Source organism: Sebastes fasciatus, chromosome 12, assembly GCF_043250625.1.
Source record: "Sebastes fasciatus isolate fSebFas1 chromosome 12, fSebFas1.pri, whole genome shotgun sequence".
Taxonomy (NCBI): Eukaryota; Metazoa; Chordata; class Actinopteri; order Perciformes; family Sebastidae; genus Sebastes; species Sebastes fasciatus.
The window spans coordinates 30,714,170-30,730,919 of record NC_133806.1 but is presented as its reverse complement, the minus strand read 5'-3'; the positions used below and the strand labels follow the sequence as shown (position 1 = coordinate 30,730,919).

Here is a 16,750-nt window from a genome sequence, read left to right as displayed (position 1 = left end):
CATAGCTTGCCCGTGTATTTACTGTGTGATGGAAAAGAGTCTTATTCCCCCATTTTTCTTCCTGCTTTTGAAATGCAGACAGACAGCTGCACTAATGCACCTCGGGGTTTAAGCTTGAGTATGAGTATGGCCTTTTTAACCCCCTGAGTGCTCCCTTCCTTTAACAATTGACACCGCTATCTTTATCTCTTTCACAGCCCAAGGAGGAGTCTATTCTCTGACCTTGAAAACAGGTTTGAGTTACAGTGTCACTGAGGGACTTCCATGGGTTTACCAAAGCAAGTCCATGCAAGCTGCAACTGACTCATTCTAACACAAAAGGAATCAAGTACTGCTTTCACAAAGATTAATGTTTTACTAGCTGGAAGTACGTTTGTGTCTTAAGTGATGTTTTGGAAGACGTCATGTTCCGTGATGCAATAAAAGAAAGTTGTTGTAAAGCATTTCCTTCAGTGTCCCAGTCGAGCTCAGCTAGTCAAACACCTAACCATCCTCATCCATCTCTCTTTTTGGCAGCAGACACTTGGAAATCTGCATCTGTGTCTGCACCAGTAGCTCTCTCTAATGTTAGGGAGTGCATTTGTGCAAAGGTTAAGTGTGATTACACTATAGAAGAAATGAGATTATTCATCTTGTAGCATGTGTTTAGTTTCACCAGTGCTACTGGGAGATGTCACGTTATTGCTGAAAGAATTTAAAGTTCACTCAAGGAAAATTGAAGCGACCACAATGCACCGTATGTTTAACATGGTCACCATCTAAATAAGAGCTGATAAACTGTGTGCAGGAATATGTTAATAATGTGAGGCATAAAAACTAGTTTTTCTCTAATGTTTCCAGAATCCAAACACTTTACGAAGCAACTGTACACATCTAAGCTGTCTCTTTTTTCCATTTTTACTTGCCATCTATTCTGTCACATTCCCATATTTTCTCTGACGGATGATATTACCCCTTTTTCTGAAATTTCTCCTGAAACTCTCAACACATCAAGGACCTCTGCATGCAGCACGTGAGCTTTTTCAAATCAATGGATCTTGTTATCTTGGTAAAATAAGTTTGATTTACAGCATATTGCCTGGCTGTCCTGATATTAAATATTTGTACGACAGCCAATACAGGCAGGTATCCACTTGAAGAGGAGTGTATTGTATCAACCGTATGGGAGTCTGTGTGCGTCCATGCGTCTGTCCAAGTGCATTCATGCGTATGGGTATGTGCACACCAGCGATATAATACAGATGCGTACAGGCATGTATTGCTGCATGTGATGTGTTGACATGTGCTATCATAGTAATTTGTGAACTGAACCGACTTTGTAAAACCCAAAGAACACACACAGACAGACATAGCCAAGCCTCTTAACCTCATGACCCTACTCCAGTCCAAAGGGTAGCTATATTAATGGTTAAGAAATGTACTAAAGCTATATATATATATATCAGTTACGAGGCCATGATAAAGTACATAATTTGGGTTGCTAGGCCAGTAATTTAATCTTTTCCGGTGTGCATCTGGACTACTATCCTTTTACTAAATCTTGCCTACAACTGCAGACCTGATAGGTTGTGAAAACGCTTTCTTAATGACTTAATATGTTTTACGACTGCAGACATGATGGTTCATTATAAAGTGAAAAAAGGCTATTTATCAACGGTTTACCAACATTTATAACTGCATATTATCAAATAGAAACACGCCGCCATGTTAATTTCTCCGCCAGGAGATCGATCACGTGTGTGAGCGTGGGTGAGTGTGTGTGCATCTCTCTGTCTGTCCTCCGGTGCTGAGAAATGACGCCAACGCGGAAGTGCAAAAAACTGCAGTTCATTGAATGGCCACTTGAGGCTGGCTCCAAAAGTGAGGCAATCCCCACAGACCCCCATGTTAACATGCCCAACTTTACAGCAGGAAATAAACATGTTTACAGCCTTGTACAGAAATGGTTTTGGTCTCTATAACTAATATCCTCGTTCAAATTGTACAGGGGTGAATTTTTATATAAGTCACCCATTTAAATTATATTAAGGCTTAAAGTTAGGCATATAATTGACGGCGTGGCCGCTTTGAAATACAGATGGGTGCTGTACCAGAGCGCTAGCTGTCAGCTCCACCGACAATCCACCTCTTTGCCCATTTGTGGATTAGCAGGGAGTTAGGCTGTGTATCGTCACTGCCAAGATGGTGACGGCTGGAGCCACCCACTTTGAGCTTCACAACGGCTCTTCAGAAACCTATGGGTGACATCCTGGAGACTACGTCCATATTTTATCAGTCTATGCATTTGACCCATTGTTAATGTAAAAATACTGATTTCTACAGCTTTAAAGATCCTTTATAAAGGGTGCCTTATTAGAAAGTGGTATCAGATATGGTTATTTCATATTGTTGTGTTATCGCCAGGCTTTAGTGTGTCTCGAAGAACAAGACACTCTCTCTAAAGTCACCATTTTGCACGCACGGATTGAATTCTGTCGGTGAGAATTTTTCCCACTTTAAGGACTCAGAAGTGGTTGGCTTTCCCATGAAACCCCAACTCCCTAAAGTGCTGTAGCACTCTGATATTTTAAGTTCCATTTGAAAGCTTCTGTTTTTGGTGCCAGGATTCGTTGTTACAGTCTGAAAGTACCTGATGGAGTACCAAGAAGCTGTCTTGATTGGCTGATTGTTAGCAATAATGTTCTCGGTTTGGAAGGGTCTCGCTGTCAGATCCGTCTGGCCACCACGGTACACAATGTTATAAACTTAGAAACCAAAAGTCTCCGTACTATTAGGCAATCCCTATGTTTTTTGTTACGTCTCCATGGACCAATGCCATGTTTAACAGAATTTGATCCGCGAGGCTGAAGGTTTGTGATTGGAGCCACATATTCTGTCTTGGTTGGCTAATTGTAGGTGATGGTGTTTCCTGTTGTGGGAAGGGACACGCTGGCTCGATCATAGCGCAGGGTCGTTGCGGCCATGCCTAATAAGAAGCAGAATAAGATTCTTCACATGTGGAAACCGAGCACACGAAGGAGTCATACATCATAGGGAGGAGGAGGAGGAGGACGGGTAAAATAAAACAGGTCACTACAAATATTGCCATGAAGAGAAGAAGAAAAGCGAGGCATTGATCCATTTATTGTTACAGCTGAGGAGTGTCCATAGCCAGGAAGCTTTAGACAAAAGCTCTGTGGTAAAGCTAAATGTCTATAATTATAGCACCACATCATAAAAGAGGTGAGAATTGTATGCGCGGTTACATATGTCAGGAGAGATGAGTACAGTGTAGCACCCATCTGTCAGTCAGTTTTATGTGACTGTGGTTATTGCAGGTATTATCACTGCACTAGGAGGCAGTCAGTTGACGCCTGTTCTCACTCCATAGTGGTTAGAGCAGAGGCACTGGTGTCCAGCGGCACCATTTCAAAATACATACGAGATGAGTCTGTGAACTTGAGGCACGGCGCAAAAAAAAGAAGAAAGTCTGTTCCAAGGAAAAGGTGAAGCCCAATACCTCAAACGGCCAAATATTGTCTTTTGTCATCTCTTTTTTGTTCAGCTAAGCTCAACACATTCTTTGGAAATTCGCAAGCTTTGGAAACTACACTCACATGCTGTTAGCATCAGAATTTACATTGAAATCCTTTTCAGAGTCATGGTTTTTATTCAGTGTCCACTTCACTAAATGGGCCTGTTGGCCAGCAGATGCTCCGCACACTATAACCCTCCTCACAGGCTGAATCATGCACTGATTTGTGAGGCAGAAACTGCCGGCACCAGAATAAATCTCAACCCCAGAAACTGATAAAACGCTTGTTTAGCTCTTGGCATGGCAACCACAACCGGACAAGACTTAGACGCCGCTGGCTCTCTCTCTCTCTCTCTCTCTCTCTCTCTCTCTCTCTCTCTCTCTCTCTCTCTCTCTCTCTCTCTCTCTCTCTTTCTTTCTGTTCCCTCTCTCTCCCTCCCACTCCCCGTGTTTTGCTTTCCAGATTTTTCTCTGGAGTTGTCAACAGTTGAGCAGTTGAGGACCGGCACGGCTGGATCCCAGAACAACAGCAACAGTCACATGAGGGCCTCAGCGTGAACTGGACCGGACCGTGACCCGGAGCGAGACCGTACAGTAACTCAGATACAATGACCTCATGAAGCACAGGGGAGAAGGCCTGTTCTCAGGCAAAAAAAAACACTTACAACACTAAGCAGAAACTATTAGGACATCATCTGAAAATCATTATACATTAGAGCCGATTAAAATATTCAATCGCGACTAATCACATTATAGTCCATAATTAAGGCTAAGGGAACTTAAGGCTGAGAGAACAAAAGGCTGAGGGAACAAAAGGCTGAGGGAACATAGACATGTTCCCAAACTGGAGCCAGGATGTGGTTAGGTTAGCTTAGCACAAAGACTGGAAGCAGGACTGGAAGCACATCTATCCTGGCTCTATCCAAAGTTCAAAAATACATCCACCAGCTCCTGTACAGAGCCAAAGTGAAACTGAAATATCTGGGTCAATAATAACGCAAACATCTAAAAATTCAGCATAGTCAGCAACCTCTTTCATAAACTAACAGTGTAATTTATGTGTAGAGGAGGACCAGTACAGTTCCTGGAAATCCTCCCCATACCAATAATTAACACCATTTTCCTAGCCAGTGGTCATCTATTTCCACAACTCGTTCATGGAAGCATCTGTCATTTGAGTTGAAGAATTGCTGCACTGCAGGAGGATTGTACTTACCTGTGCTAGGGCAGGTGTGTACGGTAGGGAATCCGCTAGCACAGGTATGACGATGGAAAAACCTGATAATTACTGTCATCTTTATCCCAGGTAAGTATAGCTGTGGATCAGCAGCGGGTTCTAGATGTGAGTGTTGCTCCATCATCGGAGCATAGAGGCTTGTCCAGGGAAACAGGAATGGCTTTCACTGTCAAAGCTACTGCGATACAGCAGTTTATAAGCCCTTAACTGGTGTAATTTTAGCTTTAATGAGCACTTGAGGAGAGAGGTATGTTGAAAATTGGTACTCTATGCCAATAAAACATTAAAACGATGCTCCTTGGCAGCCCCTTATCTCTCAAAGTCTCCGTCATTGCTCCACGTGTAGGCTTTTCAAGTGTAATTCCTTCAATGTGGTGACTGCAAATGCACAGTTATATTGTGGGTGGCAGTACTCGCTGTCCCGTAACTGAGCAATTACACCCCACCCCAAACATGCTTGTCATTTAGCACCTACAGAACATATTAAGTTCCAAAACTGAAAGATCAATCAATCAATCAATCAAACAAACTTTATTTATATAGCACCTTTCAAATAAGTCAAATGCAATTCAAAGTGCTGTACAAACGATTGATAAAAATGTAGAATGTTAAAAATGGATTTAGAGACTAATGCACACCAAAACAACCAATATAAAAGTTCATTGAATAAGAAAGCAATACGAGATGGGTATTTAAGATAATAAAAGATAAATGAAATACAAGGAAATAAAAAATAACAATAAAAATAAATAAATACAAATTATGAAACTACACAAAATAAGCAGATTGTATTAAAATAATGAAATTTTAATCAAATAAAATAGAATAAAAGAGATAATAATGATCCGCAATAAAATGTTGATTAAATAAAATAGAATAAAATAAACACTAAAATGATGATGATAAATAAAATAAGTATATACAAACCATACAATTTAAAATTTATAAAACTATAAAACACTACATAAAAGCCAGACTAATTACATGAGTTTTTAGTTTACATTTAAAAATATTAATATTTTAAGCTCCTCTGGGAGGTTGTTCCAGCAGCTGGGAACGTAATGGCTGAAAGCCGCAGCATCACCAGATGTTTTTGTTCTGTTTTGTGGAACAACTAAAAGAGAAGAACCAGAGGATCTGTGGGGCCTTCCTGGTTCATAAACCAAAAGCATTTCTGCAAGGTAGTCTGGTACAAGGCCGTGTAGTGCCTTATAAACTAATAAAAGAATTTTAAAATCAATACGAAAACTGAAAGATGATTTCATTCTATCAGGACACTGTGAGAGACATGAAGCCATAGGGGCTAACAGATGTTTAATTAACGGCAAGTTCATAAATCTTCAAAAAGTGTGTAGATGAATTTAAAGGTTTGTAAAATTAGTCAGGTGTTTTTAGAGAAATTTGCAGCAAGACCTAATCATGAAAAATAGTGTGTACTTGTTTGCCTCGTATTGAATGCTAATCAATTTATCAGTTGTTTTTGCAATGTGTGGAGTGTCTATCCATCACACAAAGCACTGATACATTGACAAATTACATTAAAAGAGAAGGAAGGGGTATTATTAACTGATCTGAAAGACATTATGAAAATAAAGATTTATCAGAGCAAAAACATTTGACAAACCACTTGAATAACATGCTGTAACCGCAGTCTGAAAATATCCAAAATATGAGCTGTTCAGCAGCTGAGATAACCCGTTTTTAATGTTTTCTGTTGTCCCAGTGAATCAGATTTCAGAGGGTTAAGAGGCCATAGAATGTCCTCGACCCACAGAGTAATCCTTCAGCTGTAGTGAAACCATGAAAATTACCTAAGTTGATTTTATGAGGTTTTTACACACAATCAGTGTTGAGTGTTGGTGAGCAGTTTTCATCACGTCAACACCGAAGCGAATGCACTGATGCTGTTGCACCATCTGGGGCGGTTTAGTTAAACATCCTCTCTACACATGAAGGGCAGAGATGGTGTCCAAACCGAACAGGGGATATGTTACAGACTACCCTCCAGAGAGGTTTTGGGTCGTCCAGACAGGAAATGAAATGGAAAATGGTTGTAAAACGGGTTCTGCACATGACTCATCAGACCTGGCACTCAATAGCCTGGAGCTCGTCCCTAGGTTGTTCTGACCTGGACTGTTTGGTAGTGACATTACTTAAATTCAGTCATGTTGAAAGACATTTGTTGTGTAAAATGTCAAATGTCTGCATTTAATAAAGTGGTGCAGGAATGAGTCCTAAAACCCAGAAATGAGTTAGCATTTCAGCACTTCCGCTTCCGTTTTAAGACGTCTTATTATGTCATTAACACTGATAAAGTTCAATTCATGCTCATATCAGTTCTTGGTCATGCAAGCAGCGGGGCAGTAAGGTAGGCAAGTTCTGTCCGCCACTTTTGTCCAAACTGAAATATCTCAACAACTATTGGATGGATTGCTGTGGAATTTTGTACAGACGTTCTTGGTCCCCAGAGGATGAATCCTGACTTTGCTGATCCCCTGTCTTTTACTCTACCGCTACCACTTCATCTTTCACCTCCTAGCTACATCATCAAAACTTCAAAGTGTCCAATACTTTGGTTTATGACCGAATGACCTGCAAAACTGATGACATTCCCATCAGCCTTAGCTGTACTTGGTGTTTAGTTGTAATTAGCAGATGTTAGCATGCTAACATGCCAAACTAATATGGGGAGCATTGCAGATATTACCTGCTAAACATCAACATGCTGACACCGTCATTGTGAGCATGCTAGCATACATGTGCTTAATGGGATTTTGACGGCCAATACCAACTAAGGTTGGGCAATATATCGATATCATATCGATATTGTGATGTGAGATTAGATATCATCTTTGATTTTGAATATCAGAATATCGGAATATGGCATAAGTGTTGTCTTTTCCTGGTTTTAAAGGCTGCATTACAGTAAAATTACTAATTTTCTGAACTTACCAGACTGTTCTAACTGTTTTCTATTATTAGCCTTTACCTACTTAGTCATTATATCCACAGTGCTGAAGGATTATTTATCAAAAATCTCATTTTGTAAAGATTTAGTGAAAGCACCAATAATCAACCCTACACTATCGTTGCAATATCAATATCGAGGTATTTGGTCAAAAAATATGATATTTGATTTTCTTCATATCGCCCATCCATAATACCAATTTATTTGTGGACTGAAACTGTTGATAGCTTATATTTCATGCTTATACACAATATCTTCCATCTTAAAAAAAATCTTCATCTCACTGTGTCAAGTGCATGTAGCACTACGATGTACAGATCAATACTGAAATACCAATCAATGAGGCTCAATGAGGCTAGTTACCATAAGTGATTATACTGTATACAATACGTTAAGATTCCTCCATGAATTTGTATATGAACTGAAAGACTGAATCAGGTGTTTATGTCCAACTCAATTATGAGTCCGCTGGAGTTTAGTTTTATGTATTTTGGACTTGGAACAGGCGGATACAACTAACTGGAGGAGACGTCTGTTGATATCTGGACCAGTGATGCTCTAATGGGGCTATTTGCTGGCGTATGTGTCAGCACCGGGCTCACAGCCTTTTTTTTTTTTTTTTTCAGGAAAACTTCCAGCTGGCCCTGTGTGTGGAATTACACCCCAGGATCCAAGCAGGGCCGGCTCACAGAAAAGAAAACAGCTGTCAGACAATGAATTACTGTCCTGTGACCAGACAAGTGCTTTTCTGAGGAGTGGATGAGGAGTGGATGAGGAAGCTGGGAGCGCGTCAAGAATCACACGTACACACACTCCCTCACGTGCACATATATACACACATATTATATGCATACTTGCTCACATGAGATCACACACTGAGAAGAACTAAATTACAAATTGAACCACTTTTCCTACTTGCAATATATTATACTTCACACGGTGTCAGATACTTCGTATTGTACGGAGCCAACACAACATAAACCCAACAGAAATCCCCACTTTAACGTTCACATGTTCAGTGCTACAGTATCCCCTTTCCTGAGGGGAGAAGGAAAAAAAATCTCAGACTTTCCAAAAATGTTGCTCTTTTCTGGAGAAGGGCTCTTAAAGGTCTATCAGCTCACTTTGGCAGCAGCGTGGCTTTGCAATGCAAACAGCGCACATCCTCAGACTGACCCCTGTGAACCGAGCCGACAGCTCCACACATCGACCCCAGAGCCTGCAGATCTCAATGCCGCCTCAGTCTCACACATGACTGTGAGGGCCTGAGGCTCAACGGTCTCACGGAAACAGAGGAGGCCCTTTTTAGAGGAGCTCTGTTGAAGGGCTCAATGTGTAATGCATATGTGTGTGTAATGGAGTTCCGACAGATTGTCGGAATATGTGCATAAATGTCAGCCGGATCCGGTTATCATGCAGTTTGAGAGGTTACATATTTACTATAAAACTACTCAACACTGCTCCACTGGAACATTTCTGAATCTTTAATCCATTACAAATATAATGCAAATATATATTAATTGATATGTTCGCCGAGCGGTAGGCAGCCTGTTGCAGCAGCTCTCTCCTTACTGTCTTATCTTATCTTAGACCTGTTTCAATAGAGACATACACCGATCAGCCATAACATTATGACCACTGACAGGTGAAGTGAATAACATGGAATATCTCGTTACAATGGCACCTGGCAGTGGGGGGGATATATTAGGCAGCAAGTGAACATTTTGAACTTTGAACTTTGTGTTGGAAGCAGAAAATATGGGCCATCGTAAGGATGTAAACGACTTTGACAAGGGCCAGATAGTGCTGGCTAGACGACTGGGTCAGAGCATCTCCAGAACTGCAGCTCTTGTGGGATGTTCCCGGTCTGCAGTGGTCAGGACCTACCAAAAGTGGTCCAAGGAAGGAAAACCGGTGAACCGGCGACAGGGTCAGACCCGAGGCTCATTGATGCACGTGGGGAGCAAAGGCTGGCCCGTGTTGTCCAATCCAATAGAAGAGCTACTGGAGCTCAAACTGCTGAAAAAGTTAATGCTGGTTCGGATAGAAAGGTGTCAGAACACACAGTGCATCAGTTTGTTGCGTATGGGGCTGCGTAGCCGCAGACCGGTCAGGGTGCCCATGCTGACCTAATGTTATGGCTGATCGGTGTATAGTGACCCAGTAAGACATGACAGTGTGACAACAATACCGTGACCCTGAAACCAAAGAAGCTAAATCCAATTTAGCTATAAATAGTTTTATTATTTACAACTGTGCGTTTTCTACTGTGGCACGTCAGTGCGTTAAGTTTGAAGACCGTCAGGTCACGTTTAGCCTAGCTTGGCATAAGGCAGTGGGAAACAGCTAGCCTGTCCATATGTGTCCATAAGCGTCTTTGAGATCACTAAAAAGCGCTATATAAATCTAATATATTATTATTATTATTATTATTATATGTGGCAACCTTGAGACATCAAAAATAGGGAGGATTTCAAAACCAAAGCAGGGGGTCTGCGGGTCCTCCCCAAGGAAAATTTGAGTTTCAGAGACTTTTTTCCTGCATTTCCTGGTGACTTTTAGAGAATGAAAATAACAAAATAATAATTACACTGCAACAGCATCTTCATGTTAAATAGGCCTACTTTTAATTTGACTTTTAATCCTCAGGAAAGAAAACTGAATAATTCGCCCCTCTGGCATGAACTTGTGTGAATCTGATGAAATGATGCGGTGGAGACTTACTGGGACAATACATGCAGCGTCATGGCTGCTACAGAAACTCTCCCGGGGGGATGGGTGAATATGGGACTGAATTGTCTGTGTTGCGCGTACACTGCAGCTGGTGATAAATTATGGATTTAACCTGTGGATCGGCCTTTCGTTGCAGCTTGTTAGGCACTAACAGTAGCACCGCTGCATGCCACGCACTAATCTTGTCAGTTAACGGTTAATAATCGGTTAACGAGGGTCGGTTATTGGCTAGGGAAAAATTCAAAATTAGCATCCCTACTGAGAATGATATCAATCTTCTCATGTCACTCTTGGAAAGGAAAGTAACTAGCCTTTTTTACAATTATTTTATTTCTTTCATCAGGGCCTTCAACAAACCAATACTAGTCAATACTAGTAGACGTGTGTCCTTGCAAATATGACAGTGTGATTCAAAGAAAAAGGACTTTTTCTTTTCATAATCAACAGGTTTAGTTTGCATGTTGGTGACACTCCGCCAAACTCTTACAGGTGTACACAAACCTGCATCTCATATAAGGTATGGAACATCGCTCTTTGTGTGCACGTTCTAGCGTTTGTGTGTGCCTGCGTGTAAGAATTACATTTAACAGTAATAATCAAATCTGCGCTCAATCTCAGGCAACCTCATCTAGTTGCATTGTGAAGCTTTCAAAAGAAAATCAATCTCTCCTGCCAGGGGGGTTCTCTGTATTTCTCCTCGCTCGCAAGACTCTCCTCCTACCAATCACATTTAATTGGAAAGTAATGAAATTTCTTTTTAAGGAAATGATACAAGTTTACGAGGATCGTCTCGTTGGGGAGACATAGGATAGCCTTATCTCGGTCTGGTTTTAGGAGAAGTGTCTAGTCCTTTCACAGTGCCCTTGTATGAAATTACCTTGCTTTTATATCAGCTCTACCATCTGGGTCCTATTGCCTCAGCAGCTGATGAGCCAGCCTAAAATGGTTTGTCTCTGAGAGGAGAATATTGCGGTTTACCTGGCAAACACTATGTGGATTATCACGCAGTTGTGTTTTGCTCCTGTTGTAAATATAAGGCTATTTTAAGACATATGTTTTGAAAAACTTTTTTCAAAGCCTAAAATAGCTTCCAAATCCCCAACAAGGTTTTCTAAGGAGAATATGGTATATGTTATCAGTATTTGGGACATTGCAGTCGAGTATATAAATAAAACGTTGTAAGGCTACAATTAGTGGTCTGAAGAATGCACATTCATATAAAGCAGCTGCTCTATTCAAAGCAATGGCTTGCGTCAGGGCCAAGGATGTCATCTGTTTCAGGGGAAAGACAGTTACAAAATGGGGGTCAAAGAGCCACAGCAGCAATCAGGATGATACATGACAGCCAGTCACCAAGGGTTTTCTTGACTTGATGTTCAGTGGCCACAGGAACCAAGGCCGTAAAATGCCAATAAGATGGAATAAAATAACTTGAGATAAACATTAAATATCTCAGCTCTGCCTGCTTCTGCCAGAACATGGAAACAATCTGAGGAGCCATTTCAGTTCAAACCAAAGGCTTTGAATTCAGTGTTTAGTGTTGTGGTTGTATGGAAGGCCATGTCGGTCTGTTGGTCCACCACTTTGGTACAGATTGAAATATTTACACAACTATTGGATGGATTGCCATGACATTCATGGTGCCCAGAGGATGAAGCATACTGACTTTGGTGATCCCCTGACTTCTCCTCTAGCGCCACCCTGAGGTTGACTCGGTCTACAGCCATGCTTACAGCTATCTCTTGTCCCTAGTTAATGGATATTTGGTGGCGTGTACAACAAGCTAAGGTGGAAGACAAGGCCTGTGTTCATGTTTGCAAGTTAGATTCTGAGATTTTAAGCTAACGTGGTTGCTGTTCAGAGTCTGTGTCTCTTCTGTAGCAGGCTGCTGTCTGGCTTTTAGTCATTGTGACCATCTGCCTATGATATAACGCTGACGTTACTGCTTTGATCTGATTGGGTGTATCGACATAAGGTCTCCATCTACGTAGACACATACCAGAGCAGCGTTTTGTCAAATGTATTCAAAACCAGAGGACGCCATCATAAAAGCCAAAAAATATAAAATTTCTTTTTTGATTTATTTCCTCAAAGGAGAACACAGGACAAGTGATTTATAGGGCAGATGTGTACGCTGAGAATTTTTTTATGTAATTGTATTTCAGTTGGACTGAAAAAATGAATTATTTCCCATGTACCTCTAAAATAATACCATGTTTAAGGTTGCTAAATCCGAGATTCTGAGCATTTCTATTGCCTCTACACAGCTCTTAACATGGTGGCAGCTGAGCCGGTGGCTCGCAGCTAATGGTGCTAACAGCACTAACAGTGCAAACAATGGCAACAGTGCTGACAGAGCTAACAGTGTTAACCTCGGGGGAACCGGAGGGTGGGTGCTACGCTTCTGGGATGGTGTTATCAGCTGTAACCGCCGTATGAGCGCAGTGCAGAGCGGCGGCCATGAGCTATCCCAGTGGGGCACGCGCACATGTACTATAAGCATGTGTGGCCAGCCTGGCTATGTCAACAAAGCACGGAGAAGCTCAGATTACAACACACACAGTGGGAGAGTGACTTCATTCTCTGCTTAGGTAGACATTATTCCACAGAACCAGATTAAATGGATAAATTCCACTAGGCTCCCCCCTACATGCACGTTTTGATTCTTTATAGCAGGTTCAAATGAACTTTGACGCAACAAAAAGAAAAACGAGAATCAATGATCCCGGGCTAATATGCTTCATATTAGAAATGCACATTATTGAATGTTTAGCTTTATATAACAAGCACCATTAATTCTGTGAATTGAGAATGAACAAATGAAATGCATACAAGTTCATGACAAACACGAACAAACAATCACAATCATAGACACCACAGAAAGCATCTGTGGATTTACAAAATAGCCTACTGTAGCTGTGAGAAAAGATGACTGCAGTTGAATATAATGATGCAGAGCCATCTTACGTTACTGTGGAAACAGGAATAAACTCCTGCTAGCAGCTGCTAGCCAGCTGTAGCTCATGACATGCCGCAACAGCTGTTTCTACACGCCAACCCCTGCTGATTTTGAGAGAATCCTTCATAAATTAAAAATATATTTAGCGCTTCACTAGTGCTACATTCTTATATGAGTGCTCTGATAATAAATCTATTCTTTGATTTTTGAAACAGTAGCCTTGTGTTGCGGTTGGCTGCAATGTGGAGTCGCTGGACAGTAGCAATAGCCTGCAAGTGAGACGTTTATGGAACATCAGTAAATTGTAGCGCCTACCAATAGTTTGCATACAAGTCAGTCCGATGTCTTCATATAATCTATATGTGTTATAGTTTTCTTCCATAAATATTTTTAATGTAGCCTACATTAAATAATGTTAAATTTAACACATATTCTAAAATATTTTCATTATGTAGGCAGTTGATGTTCTTTACCCCTCTGTCTGGGCCCCCTAATGGCAAGGAGGCTCTAGGCATGTGCCTTGATTGCCTGTACATAGATCCGGCTCTGGACGAGTGACGTTAAGGTACAGTTAAGAGGAAAAACATGAATGTACTGTAGAAAAAATATTTAACACTAAAATATTTAATAATATTAATTTGCCTTAAAATAATACTGGAAAATATTACATTGAGTGGAAGAAGTAATGATTAACATTTGTGATAAACAACTTTCATTCAACGGTAGCTCGAACCGGTAATGTTGTAATCGATACAGTTGTGATGCAGTGAAGACATATTGCTTGAGTATACTTCAGTGTGCTGATAATGGCATACTTGATTGTTAATTTAGTATGCAGTGGGCACCGCGGTAACTCACCTGGTAGAGCATGCACCCATAAACCAAGGCTGAGTCCTTACCGCAGTCGTCCCCTCTCTCTCCCCCTTTCCAGTCTATCCTCTGTCCTATCAAATAAAGGCCAAAAAGCCCTAAAAAATAATAATCTTAATTTAGAATGCAGTATTACGAACACAGCTTCACCACTATTCACATCGATTTGTCCGTGCACGCTCTATGGGATTTCAGACTATCTTTAATGAGTGTACTCCTTCCATTCAAGCATTTTCATGATGTCTGCAGGTCTTATTCCTGCAGACAAAGAAAGTCGACTACCCGCCAGCAGCACATCTTCTCACACCACAAATCACAATGCAGGATCCCTCCACGTCAATTTCGTTTTAGCTCAGCATTGACTTATTCTGTGGCGGACGTCAAACTGGCGATATGACAGGAAGGAATTACAATCACAAAGTTGTCAGATATTTGACATGTTTTACTGTAAAACTAAAACCTGATCCACTGTACCTGCCACCCTTCTCTCTATCCCTAATTCTCTTCCACATAAACACACAAACACACCGGTCATGCACAGATGCACACCCGTCCATGCATCTATTGTGCTGATGTGGGTGTGATGTTGTTTACTCTGGCTGTGTGAAAGGGAGTCATTTTATACTCTCTTGTCAACAATGGTTAACACAGACCGCCCAACACATGCAGGTATCATATGAGAGACCTGTGTCAACAACTGCCTGCTCAACAATACAAAACACACTGGCAACATGAGCTCTGAACACACACCTAACACTCCACACAAACAGCACTGCTACAATAGAAAACATAATAATACCAAAAACAGAGGAGCAACTAAAATTATTTTTGTTAAAACAGATGAAAGAATGTCTCATGTGACTCATTCCATACATTTATAGATAACATAATTAAATTAAATAATTATTCAAAACATTATTTTTTATATTATTTTTTATTTTATTTATAATATTATTTGTAATTATAATATAATAATTAAATAATCGTGATTTTTTTTCTATCTTCAGAAAATGACAGAAGTGAAACTGAAATAATTTTACACCATTGAAAGGATTATTCGCTTTAAATAAATGCAGATTCTGTGTAGCTCCAAAGCGTATCATGTGATGTAACTGTTACTCCTAATCATTAACCGATTAATTGCCATTGCCTCTTATGCAGAGAAAATACAACAATATGTCTCATAAAAAAATGTTTAATTTTAATGTGTAAGGCTATAATAATTGTTTTTACGCAAAGTCAAAAATAAAGTAATGTCTATTCCTTTTATTTCATAATTTAAATGACTGAAAACAGATAAACGGAAAAAATATATTAAATGTTTTGCTTAATTTTTAGAATAATGTATTCTTGAGCTGTCAAAGTTAACGCGATAATAATGCGTTAACACAAATTATTTTTAACGGCACTAATTTCTTTAACACATTAACGCAACTTGCGATTTTTAAGTTGTAGCAAACTCAGTTTTAAAGCTAGAGTGATGATACTGTTATCATATGAAACTACAAAACCTGATGAATCCATCGGTTCCAATCATTCATACTAGCTTGTCAGAGGAGGTTAAATAACGCTCCAAACTTATGCAAAATTTTGGTGAGGAAAAACTGGCATGGTCATTTTCAAAGGGGTGCCTTGACCTCTGACCTCAAGATATGTGAATGTAAATGGGTTCTCTGGGTACCCACGAGTCTCCCCTTTACAGACATGCCCACTTTATGATAATCACATGCAGTTTGGGGAAAGTCATAGTCAAGTCAGCACACTGACACACTGACAGCTGTTGTTGCCTGTTGGGCTGCAGTTTGCCATGTTATGATTTGAGCATATTTTTTATGCTAAATGCAGTACCTGTGAGGGTTTCTGGACAATATCTGTCATTGTTTTGTGTTGTTAATTGATTTTCAATAACAAATATATACATACATAAAGCAAGCATATTTGCCCACTCCCATGTTGATAAGAGTATTAGATACTTGACAAATCTCTCTTTAACAGATAAAAAATGGGCAATTAATTTGCGATCAGTTGTGATTAACTATAGACCATCATGCAATTAAATAACTTAATCGATTGACAGCCCTTATATATTTAAATACAGTATATTATCAATATCTATATTTAGGTGGTCTGGTTACATGGAACTGAAAAGGGACACTGGGGAGCCATCAACCCCTTAACAATACAGAATATAATAATTCAAATCCTTATCAGGCAAAACTTAGCATGAAAACATGAATCCAAATGCCTATTCACTACAATACAAACGGCGTCAGACTTCAGAGTTTCCTCTGACATGTATGTGTCTTCTTTATAGATTCCTTTTAGAGAAAACAGAAGTTATTACAACTCTGGTAAAATGAAAACAATTTCTATGACTGCCAATCTGAGAGTAATCATCCAGCTGAATGATGTTCATGTCCATGTAGGAAATGATTTTCTCTGTTATGTCTCATCCCCAGTTTCCCAGAC

The 16,750-nt window shown here is 40.1% G+C and overlaps 1 protein-coding gene across 1 annotated transcript in view; it reads right to left on the bottom strand.

Moving 5' to 3' along the window:
• Positions 1-16,750, bottom strand: part of tent5aa (terminal nucleotidyltransferase 5Aa) — a 198,443-nt gene that overhangs the window by 170,133 nt on the left and 11,560 nt on the right. The window lies entirely within an intron of this gene.